At 44.7% G+C, this 25,617-nt stretch overlaps 1 long non-coding RNA gene across 5 annotated transcripts in view; it reads left to right on the plus strand.

Annotated features, from left to right (window-relative positions):
* The first annotated feature begins 1,569 nt into the window (after positions 1–1,569).
* Positions 1,570–25,617, plus strand: part of LOC143692126 (uncharacterized) — a 33,510-nt gene continuing 9,462 nt past the window's right edge. The window contains exons 1-8 of one of the 5 annotated variants that reach the window (XR_013179996.1): positions 1,570–4,782; positions 8,198–10,454; positions 11,208–11,300; positions 14,163–14,292; positions 16,892–17,059; positions 19,102–19,606; positions 21,240–21,377; positions 22,753–22,969. This is a non-coding gene — a long non-coding RNA (uncharacterized LOC143692126). Of the gene's footprint in view, positions 4,783–8,197; positions 10,455–11,207; positions 11,301–14,162; positions 14,293–16,891; positions 17,060–19,101; positions 19,607–21,239; positions 21,378–22,752; positions 22,970–25,617 lie in introns of those variants that run through there. The other 4 variants (XR_013179994.1, XR_013179992.1, XR_013179993.1 and 1 more) reach the window with 4 other exon arrangements.

A 25,617-nucleotide genomic window follows, 5' to 3' on the forward strand; every position in this document is an offset into this window, starting at 1 on the left:
GATTGCCATGAATATATGTAGCTCGTGAAACAGGTCAGTGTGAGCTGTAGGGTTTCAGAATCTTGACGTTGTGTTGTGTATTTACAGGCCTGGTTTAAATCTCCTTTAGTTATTCTGAGTTATAAAATGAAAGCTAAGGAGATTTAATTGTGGTCTTAATACATGCAGAGAAGTGGGATTCTGAGCATGTAGGCAAATCCAGGCTGGAAAAACTGCACTTCACAAACTGTAATTCTGAAATTGGCTGTGAAAATGCTGAGGTAGGCATGGGAGTGCAGTGATAGAATATTTGAAATGTGTGTCTGGAACACGCCGGAAAAGTAGTCCTCTGCTTTGTGATCGTGATGAGCTCTGTTGGGCACATCCTGGCCCGGGATAGGAAGGGTTGGCTTCGATAGGAAGGGCAATAGCATCACCTCGTGGTTAGGGAGGAGATCATATCCCTGCACGTTTTTTTCCTTAGAATACTTGGGAGATTGTGTCGTTTACACACGGTAGAAAACCAACCAAACAAAACAAAACAAAGTCCAGCCATGTCTTTCATGAGCAAATATTTGCAGGTGGCTACGGGGATAGTATTAAACAGTCATACTGCCTCCAAAAAGTTCAGAAATTCTTCAAAACTCTGAAATCCTGCAGCTCATACTGACTTATTTAACAAGCTTCGTATATGCATGACAATTTTAGTTTACTGATGTTAATTACATTTCCAGTATAAAATGTTTTAAAATTTTTTGTAGTATTTTACAGCAAACTATGTATTAATTATTTCATATTTCCCAGTTCACTTTAGTTAATATCTGGAAGATAAACTTGAAGAAATAAATATATTTCCAGGTATATATATCCGTAGAAATTGTTAATTTTGGATTATTGATTTACTTATTCATTGATTTTGCATTCTGAAGGGAAGAAACCTGTCTTGCTGGACATGCAAAGCTAGAGGATTAGCTTAAATTTGGTCCAAATTCATATGGACTATGGGGATTTTGTAGCAGTGACTTCACAGAGCTGCAGAGTCCAGTCATGTCAGTAATTCTCCCAACCTGTAGCTTAGTTCAGTTTCTGTATGCAGAAATTGAAGTGGGGACCATCTTATTTTATTCTACTGAGGGCTTCATATTTCTTAAGTTTTTAAAGTAATTCCGTTTCTACAAAGAAGAAAATCCTTTTCAGAATAGCGGAAAATTAAATTATTTGGTCTATGGGAGTAATTGTCTCTCAAAACATCTGAAGTTTTAGCAATTAAAATCATGACAAAAATGAACTTTTGTCCCCATGTCCCCATCCCCATCACTTTCCCAAATGCACCATGTTTCTAACATTGCCACTGAGCTGGGACACAAAAGAGATTGGAAAAGCTGCACTCTTTCAGGGAAAGATTTCCTGTGGAGATCTGGATCTGATTTTAGTGTTACCACAGAAGGTCATGTTCACAGTGATTTTTGGGCCAACAGAGATTTCTTGGTGGTCAATTAAAAGCATGCCTGCATTGGGTAAACATTTCTGTTAATATGTGCTGGCATCTGAGATTTTAAAATTCTAACATCATCATCTGATGTGTGTTGTGTTATTATGCTCCCCCGGTTTCAGCTGGAATGTTCTGTTACCCCCTTTTTCTGTATAATGGTTCTGTCTGGAATTCCCCTCTTTCCCAGTTATCTGTCCATCACCGGTTACCCTGGAAACCCGCACCCTTTCTGTCACCCCCAAATGCCCCCCTTTTATCCAGAATCTTCGGTGCTATACATGGAATTATTGGGCCAGGGACCGGGGTCCCACCTTTGAGCTCTCTCGGTTGGCTACCCGTCCTGTCACTCTGATAAAGCCCGCGCTCACCGTGGGCCCCCATTCGCTGCCTGTCTGAGCTCTCCCCCTCCCGTTTCTCCTATATAACACGTGTATTCCCTCCCCCCAGGGCCCTTCGGTACGGCGGCTTCCCCTGGGTGTTACTCCGCTTTCTGGAATAAAACCTGGACTGGTCCCGGTCAGGGGACACTCTCCCATCCCTGTCTGTGGTCCCGTGCCTTTCTGTCTGCCTCTGGCAGAGCTGACCGCCGAGCCGGCACGCCCCTGTCAGCGGAGCGGCTCCCGCGCGCCGTGCCGAGAAACCGCGCACTCCTACCGCTCCTTCTGCTGGCTGGCGGGGACGGCGGCTCAGGCGGACCTTTAAAGTCATGGCCGCTACAGATTTGGCGCCTAACGTGCGGCAGGTTTGTGTTCTCTCGGCACTCACGGCGCCAGTAAGCGCCTCGCCAAAGAGGACCACGGGACCCGCGTACCGAGACAAACAGTCTCAATTGGCCACGAAATCCCCCTGGGGGCGAATTCGGCGGCGTTTTAGCACGCTGTACTCCCCAGGGACGGGACGGCAGCTCCGAAGCACCTCAGGAGTTGTCTCGGGACAGGACACCACTTCAGACTTTTTTTTTTCGCCCTCGCTGGATTCCGTGAGTCTTTTTCTCCCCCTTGTCCTTTTAACCCTTTTATTCCTCATTGGCCTGGGCGGGCAGAGGCAATTTTCCTCTTTCCTTGATTTCTTTTTCCTTTTCCTGAAGTGGTGGGTGGTTTGAGCTGCTCTTAACATCTCTGCAATGGGTGCAAAGCAGCCAGCAGCTCAAGAGAGAGCCTTTATCCAAGTTGGGGATATCCTTGCTGGAGGGGGGTTTATATTCCAAAAAAGGAGTAGAAAAAATTAATAAAGTGGCTGTTTTCTCAATTTCCTGAAATTTCCACTGACCAATTAGATAATTATAGTTTTTGGGATCTTATAACTAAGAAATTACACGACTCTAAAAAATGGAGGGACAAAACTGGCAAAAATCAGCTTTTGGTCCTCCCAAGTTAAAGCGTTGTTAAAATCAGGTTCTAATTTGAGAAAACAGTCCTGTTCTTCGAGTTTGCAACCCAGTTCTCCCTCTAACCCTGATCCTAGCCCTTTTCCCTCCCCTGCCTGTCGTAATACTGGGATTCTGAGAAGAGCAGCTCGCTCCAGCAGGGCACAGTGTGGTCATCTTTCCCCCAGCTCTTCTCAGAAATCCCAATCCCCCCGCCCTAGGAGTCCTGGCCAGACTCTTAGGGGATCTTTCCCTTCTCCCTTTCTCCCAGTTCCCAAATCCCCAGTTAAAACCTCTCAAGTTCATTTTCAGCTCCCCTCCCAAGATGGCTCCTGTGGAGCACAAAATGGAGGGGACCACATGGCTTTTCCTGCCCTTTTTCCATCTTCTTCCCACAATCAATCCTTTTCGGTCAAAAAAACCCCCTTTTTTCTCTCCAGACTCCTCCTAACTTCCCTCCCCCCACCTCCATCAGCACCTCCCCTTTCTCCTCCCCCTCTCTACAAACCACGCCCACCAACTCCTCCCTTGGGGTGGCACCTTCGTCATCTGATGCCCCCGTCCAGTCCTCCAACAAGTCCTCCAGCCACTCCCCCTCCCCTCCCCCTTCCGCTTCCCAAGCTTTGGCATCTGGGGGGAGGGGGGAAGGGACCCAGGATCCGGAGCCGGTTTCCATCCCATCAGTGGCTCCGGTCTCATACCACCCTGAGGGGGCGGGGGGAACCCAATCCCAGTGAACTCCCTTTCCCCACCACCAAATTAAAGATCTCTGCAAGGCCCAAAAGGATTTCTCCCGGGAGAGTGAACACTCCCAGGGGATTCTAAGGGCCACTTTAGCAGGAACGGAAGTCGCTCCTTATGACCTCCGGAACCTTTTCTCGTGCCTTCTCAACCCCACTGAATATGTGATGTGGGAGGCGGCATGGAGAAGGGAGGTGGTGGGGATCCTTCCCTCTTTGTGGGTGAACCCCCACACGGGGCTCGATCGTAATGGTGAAGGCATCTCGGTCGAACACCTGTGTGGGGAGAGAGTTTTTGCTGACAGGCCGTTCCAGGCCAGAATCATCCCGCCTGAAGTATTATGGGAGAGCCGGAGAGCAGCAGAGAGGGCTTTTTTAAGGTTGCCATCAGGGGTGCCCCAAATTTCCTATTCAAAGATCATGCAGCAAGCTGACGAGCCATTCATTCTTTTTGTTGAGCGTCTCTGGAAAGCCACTGAATTGCAGATGCAAGGGAAGGAGACCAGGAAACAACTCCCAAAGGAAGTGGCCTCCACCAATGCCAATCCAGCCTGCAGGGATGCTATCTTGAGCCTGCCGCTGGACCTTCCTCCAACCCTGCAGCGGATGCTGGAGATCTGCGCCCACAAAGTCTCCTTGGCTTCCAGGGACCTTGACCCAAGGGCCCGACCACCGCCCAGACGCGTTGCTGCTGCTGATACCTGGGATGCCACTACAGTTGACCCTGCTCCTGCTTCCCAGATAAGCCATCCACCGCCATCCAGTACCCCTGGGCCGGTCCACAGGGGTACTTCCCCCTGCCATCTGTGTGGACAGTTAGGGCATTGGATGCCTGACTGCCCCCTGCGGAAGCAGTTTTATGAGTTTAAAAGGGGGCAGGGACTTCGGGGGAACCCCCTACCAAAAAACTACGAGCTGAACGCAGTTCCCCCTTGCATGCAGAAATAAATAAGGCGGGTTCAACATCATTATGCAGGGAGGGGAAAAAGGGAAAACCACCTGGCACCTCAACCAAATGTGACTTTTTTTTACCGGACTTGTCATGCTTATCAATGCCTCCGACCTATGCCCATTCTAACCACCTTTTCCAAAATTGAACCTTTCAGGCTGCAGCTGACGGAGCCACTCCATCTGAAGGACTCCGATTTTCATCTTGTGACTGTGTGCCCGGAGTGCCCAGATAACTGGGGACGGATCAGCTGTGGGTATGTAGTTGTCGGAGACACAAAATTCACACCATCAGAGGTAAACATTGTCCCGGGTCTCTTGACATCAGACCTGGGGCAATTCTCAGTGGGGCTGTACTGTGTCCGCCCTCCCCTCTTCCTGCCCAAGGGACAGATTATTGCTCAGGCCATTCCAGTGCCTGAGCTAACCTGGGTCCCAGGACCGCCCTCTACACCACCTCAAGACGAACATCCTACGGTGGCCTGTGCTCAGATCCTTGGGCGGGAGAAACCAAAAATTACTTGTCAACTCTTGAGGGGAGGAGACCAAATACCCCTTAAGGGTCTTTTGGACACAGGGGCAGATGATCATTCCTTCTCAGGAATGGCCGTCGCATTGGGAATTGCAGGACGTGGCTGGTCATGTCCGTGGTGTTGGGGGTCTTCAATTGGCCAAACAATCAAAGAGCACCGTGCAAATTAAGGGGCCGGATGGGCAATCAGCGTCTATACACCCATTTGTTTTGGATTATACGGAACCCCTGTGGGGGAGGGACCTCCTTGCCCAGTGGGGAGCCTGAATTGACCTACCAGTGGCTCCTCAGGTTTTTCAATTAGCAGTCGCTGCTGAGCGCTCCACCTGGAAACTGAATTGGAAATCGGACAAACCAGTATGGGTAGCGCAGTGGCCGCTCAATGAGCTCATCAAGGAGTAGTTACTTAAAGACAACCTGGTGGAGACCATGTCAGAGTGGAACTCCCCAGTGTTTATCATCAAAAAGCCAAACAAAGATAAGTGGTGGCTCCTTCACAACCTCCAACAAATTAATAATATTATTGAAGTTATGGGTCCCCTCCAACCCGGGATGCCGTCCCCGACGATGCTCCCTCAAAATTGGAATCTGGCAATTATAGATATCAAAGATTGTTTTTTTCCATATTCCACTTCACCCGGACGATGCCCCGGGTTTTGCCTTCACGGTTCCTGCCATCAACCGTAAGGCCCCAAGCAAGCGCTACCATTGGTGTATTCTTCCTCAGGGGATGAAGAACAGCCCTGTGATTTGCCAGTGGTATGTCGCTTCCTTGCTGTCCCCCATTTGTGCAGCCGCCGAGGATGCAATAATATATCATTATATGGATGACATCCTCGTTTGTGCTCCGACCGACAACATACTCACACACGCACTTGACCTGATAATCAATGCATTGACTGCTGCAGGGTTTGAGCTTCACAGGACAAGATTCAAAGGATGCCACTCTGGAAGTATCTGGGTTTGGAGATAAATAAGCGGACCATTGTTCGGCAAAAATTGGTTATTCGTACAAATATCAAGACCTTGGCAGATGCCCATCAGCTGTGTGGGTCTTTGAACTGGGTAAGGCCTTGGCTGGGTATTCCTACTGATGTCCTAGCCCCTCTTTTCAATTTATTGAAAGGGGGAGAGGAGCTTAGTTCTCCTAGGGCCCTTACTCCAGAGGCTCAGGTAGCACTGGAAAAAATCCAGCAATCCATTTCGACCAGGCAGGCCCACAGATACCAACCGGGTCTCCCGTTCAAATTTATCATTTTAGGGAAATTGCCACACCTCCATGGGGTGATTTTTCAATGGGACGATTCTATCAAAGGCAAGGACCGAGGCTCGGAGGACTGCCTCTTGATCACAGAGTGGGTTTTCCTCAGCCACCACAGGTCCAAAAGGATGACACGGCCATCAGAGCTGATGGCAGAATTGATCAAAAAAGCAAGATCGCGGATCAGGGAGTTGGCGGGGTGTGACTTTGAATGCATCCACATTCCAATTAAATTAGAGTCGGGCCAATTCAAAAGATGATGATGAACTGCTCGAGATTAATGAAATGTTGCAATTTGCACTGGACAGTTACACTGGCCAAATTGCAGTTGATTGGCCAGCCCACAAATTGTTTTATCAAGAATTCTCATTATCATTAAAAAGAATTCAGAGCCAAACCCCTTTGGAGGCACTGACTGTGTTTACCGACGCGTCTGGAGCATCCCACAAGTCAGTAATGACTTGGAAGGATCCTCAGACTCAGCGGTGGGAGGCCGATGTTGCCAAGGTGGAAGGTTCTCCACAAGTTGCTGAGTTGGACGCTGTTGTCAGGGCCTTCGAGAGGTTCTCTGAACCATTCAATCTTGTAACTGATTCAGCGTATGTCGCTGGTGTAGTGTCCAGAGCTGAAGAAGCAGTTCTTCAAGAAGTGTCCAACATTCCCCTATTTAACTTGCTCTCAAAATTGGTAAAACTGATCTCCCACCGAGAGCAACCTTTCTTTGTGATGCATGTCAGGTCACACACTGATCTGCCGGGGTTCATTGCAGAGGGCAATCGAAGAGCTGATGCCCTGGCTGCTCCTGTTCAGATGGCCCCGCTCCCAGATCTGTTTGGTCAAGCTAAGATCAGCCACCAGCAGTTCCATCAGAATGCCCCTGGCCTGGTTCGTCAGTTCCAGCTCACACGCAAACAGGACAAGGAGATCGTGGCTACATGTCCACAGTGCCAGTCCCATCAGCTCCCATCACTCAGCTCTGGAGCTAACCCCCAAGGTCTTTCTAGCTGCGAGGTGTGGCAAATGGATGTTACACATATCCCTTCTTTCGGCCACTTGAGTTATGTACACGTTTCAGTGGACACTTTCTCCAGTGCAGTCTACGCCTCCGCCCACACAGGTGAGAAGGCAGCTGACGCCGAAAAACATCTTGTGCAGGCGTTTTCTGTCCTGGGCATCCCCAAGGTCATCAAAACCGACAACGGCCCAGCATACAAGTCCAGGGAACTGCGAAGTTTCCTGCAGCAATGGGGAACAGAGCACAAAACAGGCATCCCCTATTCCCCAACAGGCCAAGCCGTGGTGGAGAGGACCCACCAGAGCCTTAAGAGGGTTTTAGAGCAACAACATACGGCTGTGAAGGTGGAATCTCCCCATGTCCGTCTCGCAAAAGCACTTTTTACTATCAACTTTCTAAACTGTTCCTTTGAGAATTTAAATCCTCCAATAGCGTGACACTTTGGGCAACACAACCAGCTGCAGCTGAAAGCCAGGCCTCCGGTCCTAGTTAAGGACCCGGAGACCTGGAAAACAGAAGGGCCTTTCGACCTGATTCCCTGGGGGAGGGGATACACTTGCGTGTCCACTCCCTCGGGGCTTAAGTGGGTACCATCTAAGTGGGTCAGGCCCTTCCTTCCGAAAAAGGCACCAAAGGTTGGAGGCGTGGCACAGGTTGAGGAGGCTTGTTGGAGGAGGAGGCAGCAACCCTTTTCCCTTGACTTTGATGTCCTCTAAGTTTCCCTCTGGGCAGAACCAAAATTTTAAGTTCACCTTTTCACCCTGTTTTCTTTGATGTTTCAGTGACACCCCATTCAAATGGCCTTCTCTCCATCTACCATCTTGCTGCTGGTGACAGCACTCAGGTCCCACTTTCTCCCTTCAGGCACCTGGATTGTCCCTCAGCCCAAAGCCCATATCTGGAAGACGCTCGTGAAAGTCCTCGGCCAAGATCACATCTGCCTCAACACCGCATCAGCAGAGGACCCGATGTCGTCCTGCCTTGTGGGGATCCCTCTCTCTCCTAACGATTTCCCATCTCACCTTGCTACCTCCTTCGCTCCCCTGATAACCCAAAGAGTTGCCTATTCTCTCGGTTTTAATCCCACAGATGGCTGGAAAGACAGAATCCAAGGTTTGACACCTTTGGATTCCGAACCCTTAAAATTTGAATTGCTCGGCTCTGCCAGTGCCTCCCTCTGTATTCAGTTTATGTTCGCCCCCAACCCTCTAGATAGATCATTTCAATCAGTTAGGCAGTTCAAAAAAGAATACATTGCCAATTTATGGTGTGGAATCGTTGCCCATATAGAGATGGCTTCCACCTTTGATTATAAACCTTTATCCCTACCCCGTGGTGTGTTTTTGGTTTACGGAGACTGAGCATGGGCAGGCATCCCCTCTTGCCTTATTGGAGGCCCTTGTACTTTCGGACAGCTGTCGCTGTTTACACCCAACAAAACCCAAATTAATAATTGGATTTTAAAAAATGTCACACTGAATTTGGCCCGTTCCAAAAGGGATCTTATAAATCTTGACCCAGAGTGTGACTCCGAAATTATTCATTGGTCTAAACCAAAAGGAGTTGCGGTCACTGTGTTTTTGCCCTGGGTATCCGCAGCCAAGGCTCTAGGCGAATTGGCCCACCTAGAGTGTTGGGTAGCCAAACAAGCCAATCTTACATCAGCCACATTATTGGACCTCCTATCAGAAGATGAAATTACAAGGAAGGCGACTTTGCAAAATAGAGCAGCCCTCGACTTTCTGCTCCTCCTTCACAACCACCACTGTGAGGAATTCGAGGGCCTCTGCTGCCTCAATTTATCATCAAGGGCCGAGGACATGAGAAGTGCCATCAAAAAGTGCGAGGCATGGTAAACGACATAAAGAAGGAAACATCAGACTGGCTGGGGGACATCTTTTCAGGATGGGGCTTTTCAGCCTGGATGAGGTCAATTCTAAAAACTGTTCTGTTGGTTCTTTTTATTTTAGTTGTAGTTTTAGTTGTTTGTTCTATAATTTGGAGTCTGATGAAGAGACTGCTGGGTAGGATTGTTCCTACCCTCGAGGTAAACCAGGTGGTGGCTCTGGGACCATACAGCGAAGCAGAAGCTTCGGAATCGGATCGATCGGAGGCCTCCTCAGCCGTGGATGACGACCAATGGGCTTCTGCACCTTTCATCCTGAACTCAGACTGCCTTAGTCAGACTCAGTTCACCTCATTTTAAGTTTTTGGTTTTGTTTTTTTTTTTTTAATGAAAAACGGGGAGATGTTGTGTTATTATGCTCCCCCGGTTTAAGCTGGAATGTTCTGTTACCCCCTTTTTCTGTATAATGGTTCTGTCTGGAATTCCCCTCTTTCCCAGTTATCTGTCCATCACCGGTTACCCTGGAAACCCGCACCCTTTCTGTCACCCCCAAATACCCCCCTTTTATCCAGAATCTTCGGTGCTATACATGGAATTATTGGGCCAGGGACCGGGGTCCCACCTTTGAGCTCTCTCGGTTGGCTACCCGTCCTGTCACTCTGATAAAGCCCGCGCTCACCGTGGGCCCCCATTCGCTGCCTGTCTGAGCTCTCCCCCTCCCGTTTCTCCTATATAACACGTGTATTCCCTCCCCCCAGGGCCCTTCGGTACGGCGGCTTCCCCTGGGTGTTACTCCGCTTTCTGGAATAAAACCTGGACTGGTCCCGGTCAGGGGACGCTCTCCCATCCCTGTCTGTGGTCCCGTGCCTTTCTGTCCGCCTCTGGCAGAGCTGACCGCCGAGCCGGCACGCCCCTGTCAGCGGAGCGGCTCCCGCGCGCCGTGCCGAGAAACCGCGCACTCCTACCGCTCCTTCTGCTGGCTGGCGGGGACGGCGGCTCAGGCGGACCTTTAAAGTCATGGCTGCTACAGATGTGGTCTCTCCTCCTCTATTGAACTCTCTACTGCAATACTTTATCTTTGAAAAAGTACCTCTTGATGTTTTTATTTATTCATGTACCTATTTATCTTTGGGAGACAAACGCTGCCCTGAACAGCATTGCCAGGAAGTTGAAGGATATGAAGGCAGAGCACGATGGCTGCAGCAAGATCCTGAGGCTTCAGGCCAAGCATCTGGATTTCAAGAATACACGACAGGAGTATCTCATCAAAGAACTGTAAGTAAAGCTTTCTCCCTGCTGCTGGGAGCCTCAGCAAGCATTGGCAAAACTGAGCAGTTTCATTTTTGAAACCTCTGAGTTAGGCTATGAGTGCCTTGTGTTTGATGAACAAAATGCAGAGCATCACTTGGCAGGAAAGGTGGATTCATTAACTGAAGTGCTTAGAGTCAGCTTCAGTCTCACATACTTGCTACTTTGCTTTACCTGTCCAAAATGAATGACTTCACTTGTATCTGTGTAACTTTAGGTGTCTTAAATGACTTTTTTTTCTTGATCTTTGTTGCATCACTTGAAGGCAGGAGTCCTTTTGGAGTGTATTGTTCTTTTCAAATCAGTCATCAGTCTAAGTGAAAATATTTTTTTGACAGGAAACAGTGTAGTTAAAATTGCATGTGAGTTTCTATTATAGCAGCTCTGTAGTTACCGCTATTGCTAGAAGCATTTTTTCAATTGAAATTCCATGTCCAGGCCTTTACATGGAGATAAGTATCTGCGAGTATAAAAAATGCAGCAAGAACATAATCCTACATCAATCTCTTTAACTAAACAAAAACTTTTATTTTAATATTCTGGATATGTAATTGTTTTCTTTTACTTATTTATTGATATGAGTTTTCACAGTTCCAAAGTGCAAGTAGTTCAGATGCCACAAATTGGTTTATGGAGTCCCAATAAACTGAAGAAATTAAGTTGTCTTTGCATGATGTTATCATCTTTCTGGACTTGAATATTTTCAAAATGTACTTTTAGGCAGAAACAGTGAAAATAAAGAAACTGGAAGAAGATGCTGCAGCAGCAAGATTAGCACATATACAATGTAAATCTGCTACAGAAATCATGCAGGTAAACTTTTAGTTAAATATGTGGTAGAAGTTTACAATGAAACAGAAGATGAAAGAAGATGTACCTTGTAAAGGTACAATCTTTGAAAAATGCCAGGACTTCCTTGCTCCAGTGAAAACACTGAGTAGATTTTTTGCAATGAGTGTCAAAATTGCAAAAGGTAATAGAAAAATATCTCCTATTCTCAGGGGACTATCAAGTTAATAGAATAAATATTAAAATAAAATGTCACATTCTTATGTTTGAGAGTTCAAAGTAGCATTGAAACAGTGAGGGGAAAGGAAATGTTTCACAATAGTTAAACTGTTAAAATGTTCTGTCCTGTATCTTTGGAATGGGTACTTAGATAATTTTGGAGATACAGTGCATACATCCAACTTCTCTAGGTGTGAGATATTAATGCATCCTGAGACTGCAGTTTCAAATTTCAGCTGAGTACATTTTGGCTTCAAAGCTATTATATCTGCAGTTACCAGAGAAGTTTGAATACATGAAAAAATGTAATATGTATACTTGAATATCAAATTCTTGTGTTATTAAACTGTATCACACAGGGTTTGATCCATTAAAGCAATTAGGGTTTATTTTAAAAAACAAGTATGAAAAACCTGTAAGATAATTGCTCAGTGATCTCATACTGACTAACAAAGCCTTCCTATTGGACTTTTGAAAAACCAGACGAGAAAACAAGAAATAATATCATCTTTTTTTTTCACCAATAAGCATTGACACTTTCTCAGTTATTTTCTTATGACCTTCTCTAAGTACAGTCCCTTAGATTTCTGAAGTGATAATTAAATAAGTAGTGATGATTCAGTTTTCTTGATTCCTTCTCTACTTCTACAACATACAAAGAAACTGGAGGGTAGCATTCCTTGAAGTTAGAGATTTATCTTTTATAGGTGAAGAACTGGTAAGGTTTCCTTCCTTGTTTATGTACATGAACAAGCTCCACATGCGCTTTGCTCTGAGTGCAAGTGTAGCGTTTACTGTTAATCCCACCTTTTTACGAGTCTACTTAAAAAAATAGAATTCCCCTGGAAAACTTCAGTAATACAAATAATTGAAAACAGGAAAATCCAAACTCCATGAAAGGACAGCAGAATGTGCTTTTGGTCAGCATATCTATTTCTCTCTGTTTTGAACTTTATGTATTAATACGTTTTTACATTGTTCAACGCTTTCCAATGCTGTATAGAATTAATAGAATGTATTCAGCTGTAAAAAGCAGAACAGAACAGCAAACAGCATTAAAGACCATGGTAGTCTTTCCTAACTTCCTTTAACTGCTTCCTTATCACTTGGTAGTTGAGAATTCAAGAACTTGAAGGCGCTTTGAATGAAGAGCAACGTGGCAGGAGAGAAGCTTTTTCAGGGGTATCAAGGAAAGATTTCAGATAGTCAGAAAATGCATGAGAGAGGAAAAAAAGTGTAAGTTTCCTTTTAAAGCTGTTATAAAATGACAGTAGACACTTTGAGTACAACTTGTAGTTTACATTCCCTGCAATTTTCAGTCAGCAGAAAATCTGGTGCAATGTGCCAAACCAAACTAAAGGTTCAGAACCTGGCAGTCCATTAATAACAGGCCCATATCAGTAACCAAAGGTATTGTGAATGGTACAGATAATAACTGGCCTATTACAGATCATTTGCCAAATAAAAAAATTTGAAAATCATACTTATGGTTAGGTCCAGCCTCCAGTAGTGGTTGGGGTGAGTGTAGGAAAACATAGCCAGCAGGTCTAGAAAAGATGGCATTTCTATATACACTGATATTATTATGAAGACATTATTTTCCACTTACGTGACTCAGCTGGATCTCTAAGACTCCTGTCAAGAAGTTGTGTATCATTTATAGTGGGTAATCTTTGTTTTCAACTTTTGAATGGCTGTAGAAAGCTTTAAATGGTCAAAAAATATTGAAATGTGTGCGAGCAGAGGAAATCTCTTGGGATGTTTCCTGGCCAGCACAGTCTGCAGTGCCTGTGGTAGCAGAACTTGGGTGAGCTCTCTTTCAGCCTAGAGCTATATGGCTCTGTATACACAGGTGTTTATGTTGACTTACACAAGTAGTAGTGGAGAAGGAAAGAAACTGTTTTTTCCTACAAGAAAGGAAGTTTGTGGCCTGAGCAACTCATACAAGATTCATGGTGATGGAGATGTTTTTAGTAAGATACTTAAAACTTGAGCTGGAAAAGCCTTTGTCATCCTCTGCAAACATCAATTTGAAGCAAGCTTTTGGTTTTCCTGACACTGTGCCTAAATGCTCAGGCAATCTTTTTAAATTCTTCCTTGGATTCCTGTCTCTGCTTCTGTCTCCTTTATATACTATCGTTTGGCCTTGGAGTTTCCTCTTCAGCTGCCTGTTTCGTCATGCCGGGCTCTTGATATATCTGTTTTCCTGACTGACACAGTACAAGAACAGATTAAAATTCTGGGCAGTCTGCTTTAAAAGTCACTCCAGAGTAGAGTCAGGCATGTGGAAACCTTAAGAGCAAGAACTGTACTTGAAATCAGGATTGATGATGCAAGATGTGACATGGTCTCTCTGAAGACCATGAAGCTGTTGTGTTAATAAAATATGAAGAATTCTGTTTCTTATATGTAACTTTGAGGTCATATCCAAATAATCTTATGAACTGCATGCCACGAGGCTTGGTAACTGAAAATATAACCTCTTGAAAAATCTTTCTTAGAAGGAATATAAATTTCTTCATTCAATTAAGAAAGGCAAGCAGTTTCAGCATCCATGTGATGTGCTAAAGTGGTATCTGGCAAATCCATTGATTATCCTTTAAAAGAGCACAGTGCATTTGCCAAAAGTAATTTTGGGTAAAGTATCTTTGTGTGGAAACTTTCCAGTTTACAGAGACAGCGTTTATCCTCCAGTGTGCAATGGAAAGACCAGGTTGAGGAAAGGAAGGAAACTGAAGAATCCCCTGGGACATTAGTGACTCCTCCTGGCAGCTTCAGCCTGCATGAAGGCTCAATAGTAAGGAAAAAAATGTGGCACACATTGTTTAGTTTAGGTGTTTTTTAAAACATACTGTCAAAATATGCACTGTGCTGAAGATTTGCTGCATTTGCTGTGCTGAGCTGTGGAAGAACTCTGCTATACTCTTACCCTTTTTGTTATTATGCTACCTTTTAAAAAATTTAATACATGAATAAATGTAACCAATGCCTTGGAGAAGCTAATTTGAAAATTGTTTTTTTAAGTATGGGTAGGATGTACTGGCATTCCTAATTAAGGCATTTTGTAGATATGGATCGTCATTTCATGTGAAGAATGTTCTGTCTTTCTACCCAACTTTTTTGTCACGTTTCATTAGCTACCATTGTAGAAATGTTTATTTCTCTTTCATACACTCTCTTAGTTTCAGTGCATGTATTTGACTGTAAAAATTGCTTGAAAATTATTTCAAGCTTTCAGATGGAAAAGCAGGGGGGGTTATTTTGTTGCTGTTTTGTTTTTTGCATGTTTTGCTGTGGTTTGGCACATTGGATGTATTTTACTGGATTATTTTCTGAAAACTTTCTCCTCTTATATGACCACTTTGGGCCTTTCTACTGTCTTTACTCAGCTACACCTTGAATAACAATTTTCCCATCTTTTTGCATAGCAGTATGGACAAAGGAAAGTTCTTAGCATGTTTAGAAAATCTCTCCTTTCATTGTGTGGTTACATTTGCTCTCTTTCTACTCTTAGCAATATAAAACTTTTTTGGTGGTGGCTTGGAAACGTCTCCTCTTTCTCTGTCAGAGCTCTGAGCATGGAAGGTGCATGAGGTCTGTTCCCTGTGGACAGGAGCAGAGACCTGCATCAGAGAGTCTTCAGATTTGTGGGTGTCTTTTGTTCACTTGATGGAGTTAGTCCACACTTTGTCTTAGTGCTGTCCACTGCCCAGGCAGATCTGTCATTCATAAACTGGAGGCAAATAAAATCAGGATCTTCTTTTTTCTTTCTGGGAGAATAACAGCTTCTTCCATGCAAGCATTAATGTATTAAAAGACATTTGCTGGCCTACTTAGCCTGAAAAAGTCATTTCATCAGGCACAAAAGGAATATATATAGAGAAAAGCAACTGTCTGCCTTAACTGTGGGCATTAATGATTGCTATTTCTAACTACAAAACACAATTGCAAGCTCAAAATATTCTGCTAGAAACTTAAAGTGCTTGCTAGTTGTTGCTGTGGTAGGAGGTTTCCTTTTTATTCTTATTCCGTAGTAAAATATATGTTATACATGACAAGAATTCAGGACAAGATTCCATTCATGATCAAGATTTCTGATAATGGAAACAGTATTTAATGCTAGACTCAAAATTAATGTTATGTTACTGAAAGGTTAAAAAAAAAGATTGTCTCGCTGTCATATTCATAGAGCTGGTTGTTTTAATTGTTTTACTCAAAGGATTTCAAACCACAAGACTGTCCTGAGCAGGTGATAAAATATTCATTTTTGGAAGAGTTGTATTACTGGTTGCCTTATGAGATCAGGTATTTATTGCCTTGGATGGCTTTGCATATTTCCCAAAGCTGTTTGTATTTGTTTGGGAAGCAGAAGTGCCTGTATGTGATCCTGTTTACTCCAGTTAAATAGCTCTGATTTTGCTGCCCAAAATGAAAAAGCAGAAGGCTGTAGCAGAAACTAAGTATAGGTAACATTTAATATATTGCTGTTGGTCTTTGCTATACCCATGCCTAAATTATGTAAAAATGTCAGTGCATTTTACTTCCCTTCATTTTCCCTTCCTGCTTTCCTGACCTGTACAGTATTTTTTCATATTTTATACCACTTCTACGCTCCCTATGTTCTTTCCATTCTGGTCTGATAATCTTATCTTGATCTCTGACTGTACTGATACAGTCTTCATGGCATTTGAGAAACATTAAGATAACATTTCTGTTATCTTAATCAAAGTTTCCAAGGCACTTGTATGTACTAAAAGTATGAAGAATTGAATTTCTACTGCATGCTGTTGTTGCTAACATTTATTTATAACCTGAATCACTTTATTATACCACTGATTAAAATCACTGTAAATAAATGAGGCACAGCTTGTGGAGTTTGATGGAGCTGTAGGACTATTTTGGCCAGATATTTAATCATATATAATACATACAAAACAAAATTTTAAAATAATTTAAGTGTGTTGTGCTGCCAACTTGCCACTGCCTTGCCAGACAGTTTTCTGTGCGCTGTGCAGGTGTTGGGGCACAGTTTGAATGCACCTCAAGGTATTAACATGGGTGAATGAATTGCATCCACTAAGAGCATGGAAATTTTTATCTGTGCCAGGTCATGGTTGTGGCCCCCACAGGACTGGGATTTACTCACATACTTTATATACATACTGTGTCTAATTAGATAAATTTTGTGAAATCTATTTTCTTACTCTGCTGTAATATTATGCAATATTTTGGCTGCAATTATGAGAAATGAACTGAGGAATTTTGTAAAGCTGTGAGAATGAGCCTTGAGGGCTCATTTTCAGCTGTGCACAGCACTGCTACCAGACATAGGATGCATCTCTTTTGATTTTAACATTGCCCAGCTACAGCAATTAATTTTTTTCTTTGTGTTCCAGAGGGAGATGTCCATCCTCCTGAACTTATACCAGACCCTGGCAAATGCCCAGGTGCTTTCCAGACAGACAAACGTCCCCCTGGAAGAGTTACCTTGGACAGAGCTTTGTGCCCTCTTGCACGAGAATATTGAAGCCCTGGTCTCGAACTTCAGCAAGGCCAACCAGAGGGTGAGTGTCCCCAGGCATCAGCTGCCTCTGCTGAGCTCAGTGACATTTGTTAACACTGCAGTCTGGTTAAAAAGGACTGATATTCATCCCCCCCAAAGGATTTGGACACTAACAAATAAACACCGTTTATTTTGGCTTGTCCGCAGCTCAGTTTGATGCTGTTGCTGTGGGCCTTTAGATGTGACTGGAGTGTGCATCAAGTCTCTCAGCTCCACCTTCTGTGCAGGACATTCTGAAAGGAATATCTGATACTAGCAACAGGGACCTAATTAAAAGATAATAAATTCATCTTACTGATGAAGAATTCACAGAATGTAGTCATTTACAGTCATAAAGCAAGTTTTTCTTCTACCATAATCCATAGGCAAAATAGGCTTTCTCCAGGAATACCATTTTTAAATTACGTGTTTATGGTTCAGATCTACTATTTGAAAGAATGCCAGTGTGGGTTTTTTTGTTTAATTGTAACTTTTGGATTATGACATTTTTTGAAATACCTATTATAAAACATGTCAGCATTTGTGTGAAGGAGGAGCTGTACTTTTCTGCATGATAATAATGCAAGTGAGCTTACATGACCTCTCCTCCCAGAAAACCTTGTGGTTTTAGGAAAAAAAAGCCCCTTTTTAAGTAAGTCAGCTGGCTCCAGAGACTAAGCTAAGAGTGGCTAAGCCACTCTTTGGGGTTTCACTTTGTTTTCTGGTTTATTTCTCTTTTGAAGTAGAAGAGGAAAGGGAAGGAAAGAGAAGGGAAGGGGTGAATATTGTTGGCAGTGTTTGTGGGGCTTGTATCTTTTTGTGCCTGCTTTTTAATTAAGCATTTTTATTGAGACTGATCATGAGGTCTGTAGGGCTCTTCTCATGTACTTAGCATCTGTTCTGGGATTTTAGACTGTGTTGGTTTTTTTCTACAGTTCAGTGTGATCTATCTGGAAGTGTTTTGCTAATATTTTCTAGCAACAAGTGCAAGTGTGTGCATTTGGAGATCATTGTTGGCTCGGTTCATTCCTCCATTTAGTTTGCATGGGATGTGTGGTGTTAAACCACAAGAGTGAATCCTTTCATGCTTGTTGAAAACACATAATAAACTTAGGAGCTATTTATAAAGAAAACATTCTCTATGTTAGAATTCCCTGAAATTGTTTTAAAACTTAATAATAATCTGGAATGTCTTGGCTTTTCAAAAAAAAAAAAAAAACCCAAAAAAACCAAACCAAAACCAAAAAACCCCCACCAAAACCCAAAAAAATCCAAACAAAACAAAAAATTAAATGCCATTTTAAATTATTGTTTGCAATCATCACAAGATTTCAACAGAGTTAAGCGTCTCTGCTTTACTGATACTACAGTGAGAAGTGGTTTTAAAATGTAAAACTGTCACTGCTTGTTAAACGAGTTATTTGCAATCCAAAATGTTATTCCACAAAAACTATTTACTGTCTTTATCATCACATTCCTTCACACCTGTTTCAGTTAAAAGCATTGTAAAAAAGGAAATAGATGTCCCTTTTTATTTGTGAGTTACTGCAACTTACTTCACAGAATAATGCTGTATTTGATGCAGATTTCAGGGCTGGAAGTCTTTGCATGGTGAAAACTTAAATTTGTCTAGTTTCATATTCCAACTTCCTTACATTTTTCCTTTCACTTACACTGGTTTTCTACTTGGTAGAGCAGTGTTCTCTCTGAAATTGGAGGATGTTACTACTAAGTCAATCCCTACAACTGTACTGTGGGCAGACAAGTGGTGTTGGACCTTCTGTGAGCTGTCACAGTATTGGTGAATTGTTGTCAGAAAGCAGGAGTACATTTGCAGTTGATGATCGTGGAAATTTCCCTCCTCCCATTGCTTTGGTTTCATATATCTGATTCTGTAATTGTTTACTAGAAGAGATAATTTTATCACTGTCATTACTAACATTGTTTATTCCTTTAATGAATCATTTGAATGGCAAAACTAAGAGTTTTCTTTTTGCTCTTGTCTAGGTAAAAACCATCTAGTTAATATTTCTTCCACTTTTGTTTGGTTTGTTTCTGTTGCAGGAATGTGAAGAAAGGAAGCAGAAAAGCAGGCAAAAACTGTGTGGCCTTGAACAAATATGTGCACAACTGACCCAGGAAAACAATACCTTGAAAAATTCATTATTAGATGCTTTCAAGGCACGCTCATCCCTGCTGGCAGCCTGTGCGCTGCTGTCAGGGGCCCTGTGCTCTCTCTAGGGCCGACTGTGCGCCACGTCTTGCCAAAGAGACATTCTCCAGGAACAGGGGAACCAGCACCAACTCTTGAACCACAAGATCGTCAGCCTCCTTTATGCTCTCCCTGCTGTCATGGAAAGAAACCAGGACGACGGCAGGCTGAGGCAGAGAAGAGCCAAGAACCTGGTTTATGCGTTCCGAAGAGCCGTGATCGCAGTTCTGGCTGCTGACAGGCTGAGGGCTCTGGCCCGATATTCTTGTACCTTTTTTGTCTGGACAGATGGATGCAGAGGAAGCTCTGGAATTCAAGTTTGTCTGGGAGAATCCAGAGGCAGGCATCCTTTGACACGTAAGTGCAATGTTCTTAAAATGTTATGTCAAATTACATGCTTAGGGAATAACAAAGAGCAATATTATTATTATTGCTAGGGCATAAAGACATATTTAATGACATTCTGACAATTATTATTTATGGATTTGTGTTTTTTGTGTTTCTTCATGAAAGTATTTCACTCTAAGAGCAAATGCCTACTCTTATGTTAAGCATTGCAAGTACAATTGCAATTATGCACGTGAACTCAACAGTATCTGATATCCTTGATATTTGTGTTACGGATTTCAGAACTAGGCGCTGCAGCATCTTCTCTGTGGTAAATATCTTGCAATGTTCCTAAATGATTAACTGACACCTTTTTTTTTTTTTGAAAAAGTATTTCCTCTTCTTTTTCTAATAATTTTTAATACCTATTTCCTACTAAAATTCCTAGAATTTTCCACAAAAATTGCTTTCTGATTCAGGTAAAATATCAGGTGCCTGGGCTGGGATCCAACGTGGGCAGTTGACACCGGTGCTGTGTTTCTTTACTACAGGAACAGGGCTGTCCCTGGCCTGCACAGCTCTAATGATAGTGAGGACTCCAGCTCCCCACCACGGCCAGTGGCTAAGCATAGCTGCAGAGGGACAGGATAAAACCCCCTTTGTGACCTCTGGTGGTGTGGGAAAAGGAAAGAAAGCTGCCATAATTATTCATACTCAAGGGGAATGTGTTTGTTGTTTTAGGCTTGGAAATTTTCCTCTAGGTTGAAGAGGATAATAATAAAGCCTCTTTGGTCACCATCTATTTCAGTGCCACCAGCACAGAGCTGTTAGTATTGTGATGGGCACTATTATGGAGACCAGGCTGCAGCCTGGGGTCATGGAGATCCTGCCAAACCTCCCATTTCTTACCCGACACTTTCTGCGATGGGCACACCTTTAATGCATTGACTTGAGTATCCAAATCAGCAGAGGGTGACCATAGGCACGGCAGTTCTTCTTCTGATTTGACCATGAAAAGGTTTCCTTTTGTCACATAAAGAAGCTGAAACTTGCAGCTGAGAGACAGAGCTGCAGGTGGCTCCTGTGCACCCAAGCAGGCATTTTCACCTCAATATATTTGTGCATGCATCTTAATGTGTATGTATTGAATATGAGATTGCAAAAATGTTTGTTTCCTTACCTGAGGAATAGCTGGTGGATTTCCTTTCTTTCCTTCCAATTCCCACTGTTTTCAAGAACAAAGCAAAAACATTGATTAGTTTTGTTTTATGGCAGCTGTGCTTAAGGGACCAACAAGCACTGAAGAGATATTTTTCACGTACTAATCCTTGGGAAACAGTAGAGTTAGTATAGCAAAGTCCCTCTTCCAAAAAGCTTCTCAAGTTGGTGTGAATCCTCAGAGAAGCAAATGTGCTTTTGCTGATGTAGTTCCCACTGCCTAGGTCAGTCAATGAAATCAGCTGCCAAGGCCAGATCTGTGGGATGTTGGAAAAGCTGTGGCTGCATCGGAGTTTGGGGTTTTGGTTGGTAAAGGAAAGTCATCTCTGGGTCTCTGCCAGGGCAGAAACTGCCACTGCAGAGTGGAGCTTAATCAATGGGATCTGGGAGAGCAGTTACAGATGGGAAAGAAGCAGGTGGAGCCTCGTGTCTCCTTTTTCCCCAGGTTAAACTCCTGATAGCCAGGGGAGAGAGACCACAGCTGCGGCAGCCCAACCGATTCTCGCCTTGCCTGCGTGACTTCCTGAGCTGCTGCCTGCAGACAGACCAGGAGCGGCGCTGGTCTGCCAAGGAGCTCCTGCAGGTAAAATGTGAAGGGGCTGCAGGTGAAACAGGCTCTGAGGGATGGGCTCCTCCTCCACTCAAGTCCAAGGCATCAGATGAGCCCCCTTCCTCCTCACCTCCACTCTTGCTGCTCTTCAAATGAAAATCGTGAGGAATCCCAGACTGGGCTGGGCTGGCAGGGCCCTGTAAAGGTCCTGTGGTGCAAGTGTCCTGCAATGAGCAGGGACATCTTTACAGAGATCAGGTTGCTCAGAGCCCTTTGCCACCGGAGCCGGAATGGTTGCGGGGATGGGGCAGCTACAAGCTCTTGGGGCAAGCTGTGCCAGGGCTGCACCATGCTCTGAGTAAGCAAGTTCTTCCTTAGGCCTACTCTGACTTGATCCCCATTTTGTTTAAAAATATTCACCCACATCCTATTGTAACTGGCCCTGTTAAAAAAGATGTCCCTCACTTTCTTCAGAGCCACTCTGAAGTCTTGGAAAGTGGCAATAAAGCCTCCCTGGGGCCTATTCTTCACAAAACTGAATAACTCCTCCTCTCTCCGCATTTCCTGAGAGGAGAGCTGCTCTGTCCTCTGACTGTTCCTGTCGCCCTCTTTTGTAATTTGGTGGAGTGTTCAGTTTTATCTAATGGCAAAAGAATTGAAGCAGAGCAATGCAGGGTACAGAGACATGAAATGGTGGTGGAGGAACCCAAGGAAGCCAGTCCCAGCTGAGCAGTCAGAGATTTGGCTGTGGGCAGGAGGGGCTGTGGGGGGCTCACTGTGAGCCTCTGAGGGGCCCTGGTTTGTGCCCCCCAGCCCACCCTTAGAGGTTTCTGGCACCCAAACAGGGACAGCTGGGAGGGACTTGTCCCAGCCCCATCTGCTGCCTGGCATGCTCAAGCAGACGGGAAATGTGCCAGGGTTACTGCCAGGTTGTGTGGCAGAGAGGGAACTGCAGGGCCCAGTGCCACTGGGCTGGCCCTGCTGGGAAGGAAGGTGCCATCCAGCACACGAGGGGCAGGGCATGGAAAGGTAGATACTGCTTTCTGTCCCTGTGGGAATCAGCACAGTGCCTGTCTTTCAAAGACAGGGACCTATGTGAGTCATTGGAGTTTCCTGAAAAGAAGAAACCCCAGGGACAGAAAGCACCATTTCTAGAGCACTGGCAGGAGAAAGATCCCAACAAGATGAAGAAACCAGAAAAAACAGATGAATGGCATTCTGGGCCAGGTTTGTCTGGAATGGCAAAGTCCTGCACATGACTGTTGGGTAGAAGATGATCCCATCGCTCCTCTTTCTGTGTCTTTCTAGGAACTAGAGGAATCCTGATTGAGTCTGTAAAGCACTGAGCTTGGAAAGTCATGGTTCACTGTTCTTTGTGGTTTGTTTTTTTTTTTTTCCCTGTGTACAGCATCCATTTGTAACTTCAGCCAAGCCAGTGTCCACCCTGGTACCACTCATCAACTCAGTAATGAAGAAGGAGACAAGAATGTAAAAATCAAGATGTTATCTTCCTAACTAACTTAGAGTAGGATTGTAGAGTAGGACTCTAGAGTAGGATTGTTGAGTAGTTTTGTAGTACAGGTTTATAGAGTAGTATTGTTATCAAATAAAGTTTCTGAAACAACTACTCATTTGGAAGATTCACCTCCTTTTGACCCCTTCAGAAAGTTCAGCATTTTCTTCTAAATTGCCAGTGGTTTTTTATTGGTGCTAAGACATGCTTATGGCCTCTTTGGTATGGTTTGCAAGTGGTGAAGGTTCTTCATTCATCATCTCCAGACCACACTGCCTTTGAAATATGGCCCACTAGCCCATTTTGGCACATCTGTGACACTTCTAGGTGAGGCAGAAAGAGCAATGGCATTTGAAGGCAAAACCAAAGGAAGAATGGGGCAGCCCAAACATCATCCTGTGCAGATGCAGGCGTTCAGCTGCGACTGGAGAGCACTGGGGCTCCTGCCACTTGGATTTGGATCCCTAAATGCAATCTCTTTGGCTGGAGGAGAGCCTTACTCAAGTGAGAAAGCAGAAAGATCAGAGAGGGTGCTCAGCAAGGTCTCCTGTGGTGCAGAGCTGTCAGCGCCTGTGAGGTGAGAGCGGGCCCGGCCTTGCCCGGGCTGGAGCCCCAGCAGAGCCCAGGCAGAGGCCGGAGCAGGCTGAGCCCCGGCAGAGGCAGGCTGGAAGGAGGCCCTTGGAGCTGCAAGAGGCAGCAGCCGGGCCCTGGGTGCCTGTTCCTGGGAGCAGGCGAATCCTGCGCTCTCAGAGCCCAGGTGGCAGCTGGCTGCTGCCGAGGGGAAGCGCAGCCGTGCTGGGCACAGCCCAGCCTGGAGGCATTGGCCGTCTGGAGTGTGCCCAGGAGCAGAGAAAGGCCAAGGGCAGCCAAGGGCCGCTGGGCTGGCTGAGGATTCCTCCTCTTCTGCCAGCTGCCCTGCAACTCCTGGCCAAGGTCAGCAGTGTGTGCAGCACTCTGGGCACCGGGGCAGGGAGCCGGGCTGCTCGGCAGGCTGGAGCACAGGGCAGCCTCCTTCAGGCCCGGCACTTCTGCCAGGGCAAGCGAGGCCAGCGTGAGGCAGGGACAGCTTGGCAGGGCACGTCTGCAGGAGCCAGCGCCTCACACAGCTCTGGCAGGAAGCGCCTGCAATCCTGCAGTTCTGCACTCAGCCAGAGCAAAGGTGTGAGATGCAGAGTGTTTGGCAGAAATATTCAGGCCCACCAGGCCAGCCTGCTTTGTGTTCTCTGGCACACAGCGAGCGCTGTGCAAAGCAGCTCTGAGCTGCTGGGAGAGAGGGAGTCGGGGATGTGCCTGAGGTGAGTCAAGGGCTTAGCTGAAAATGTAATTAGGATAATTGGAAAGTGCAGATGAGTCGAGGGGCAAGCTGGGAATAGAACTGGGATAGTAGGAGATTGCATATATTAGTTAAGATTTTAAAATGATGTAAGAATCTAAGTTAGTAATATAGCTAGCAGAAATCACGCACCTTAGTAAAGAGTACCAAATATATTAGGAACATAAAGCTAGCAGTGACAGGGATAGAGGAAGCAATTGTGAAGGAGCAGAGACCATAGAAATACCTTGACTTAAGAATAATTGAACAGTTAGGAGAGGCTTGGACCATGACCGGCAGATCAAAAGTTTTTGCCAACTGGCCATGGAGAAGAGTTCACCATGAGGAAGACGGCTTTCTTCCTCCCATACGACCACTCCCTCATTTCAAAATCCCACCTACCCTGTTAAGGGAGTACAATTGTGCAGCTGTAATAGATATTCAGCTGATAAAAATACGAAGCAGGCAGGTAATAATTATGTATTGTTCATCTTTAGAAACCTAATGTAAAACCTTTTCTGTAGAAATAGAGAGCAGGAGTCTGCAACTCTGTGCATGTGTCTTTGGAAACTTGTTCACATGTGTCCAGTGCTGCAATAAATACCCTTCTTTTCTACTATAATTAGCTGAAGAGTCATCTGTCCATGCTTCAAGGGTTATGCTGGAGTAATGAACTGATTTGGAAGGGAGCAGAAGAGTTTCAGCAGGCAATTTTTGGAAGAGATGGAAGCCTCTTGTGACTGAAGGAAAGCCATTTGGAATGGAGTAGTGATCCAAAGTCCATACAATACTGCCCCAAAGGATTAGACCCTTCTCTCTTCAAGACCTTCTAACTGATCATACCTAAGTTCTGCTTCTACTGAATATCAGCCAGAGCTCACACCTGTGTTGCAGGGCTGTTCTTCCTCTCAGTACTAATGGCTTAGCTGTCTCTAGCTGACATATTGCTTACCCAAGGTTAATCTCTTCCATATCCCTTATAAAAGGACTTTATCTTAGATCCCCAAATTTTGCATGCATGCCTGCACGCAAAAAAACCCCTACAATACAAACCTTCATGGCATATAAGCAGATTCCATTTATCAAACCCGCAATAACTACATTAAAAAGTGGCTGTATGAGCCTTTCTTCAGAATTTTCTCAATCATGGCTCCTTAGTATCTTTTGGGAGATAACTATGCTGCCCCTAACAAGTCCAGATTACTTAGCAAGCGGTAATTAGTCATGCATCCAGCTTTCCAGCAGTTGTGTAGCATTTTATCCAGATAACTGGTGCCTGGACATTGCAAACAGCTATAGTAGAGGTGGCCTTTGAGTCCTAGCAAAATAGAGGTATTGTACTTGAATATCTGTAGAGAGGCTTTGCCCCGGGAGGTCCTGGTTGCCCTTGATGGGCTGCAGCTGTGATGTGTTTAATTGGGCTGCAGCTGTGACTAATGAAGATAACT

The sequence above is a fragment of the Agelaius phoeniceus genome, chromosome Z, assembly GCF_051311805.1.
Source record: "Agelaius phoeniceus isolate bAgePho1 chromosome Z, bAgePho1.hap1, whole genome shotgun sequence".
Taxonomy (NCBI): domain Eukaryota; kingdom Metazoa; phylum Chordata; class Aves; order Passeriformes; family Icteridae; genus Agelaius; species Agelaius phoeniceus.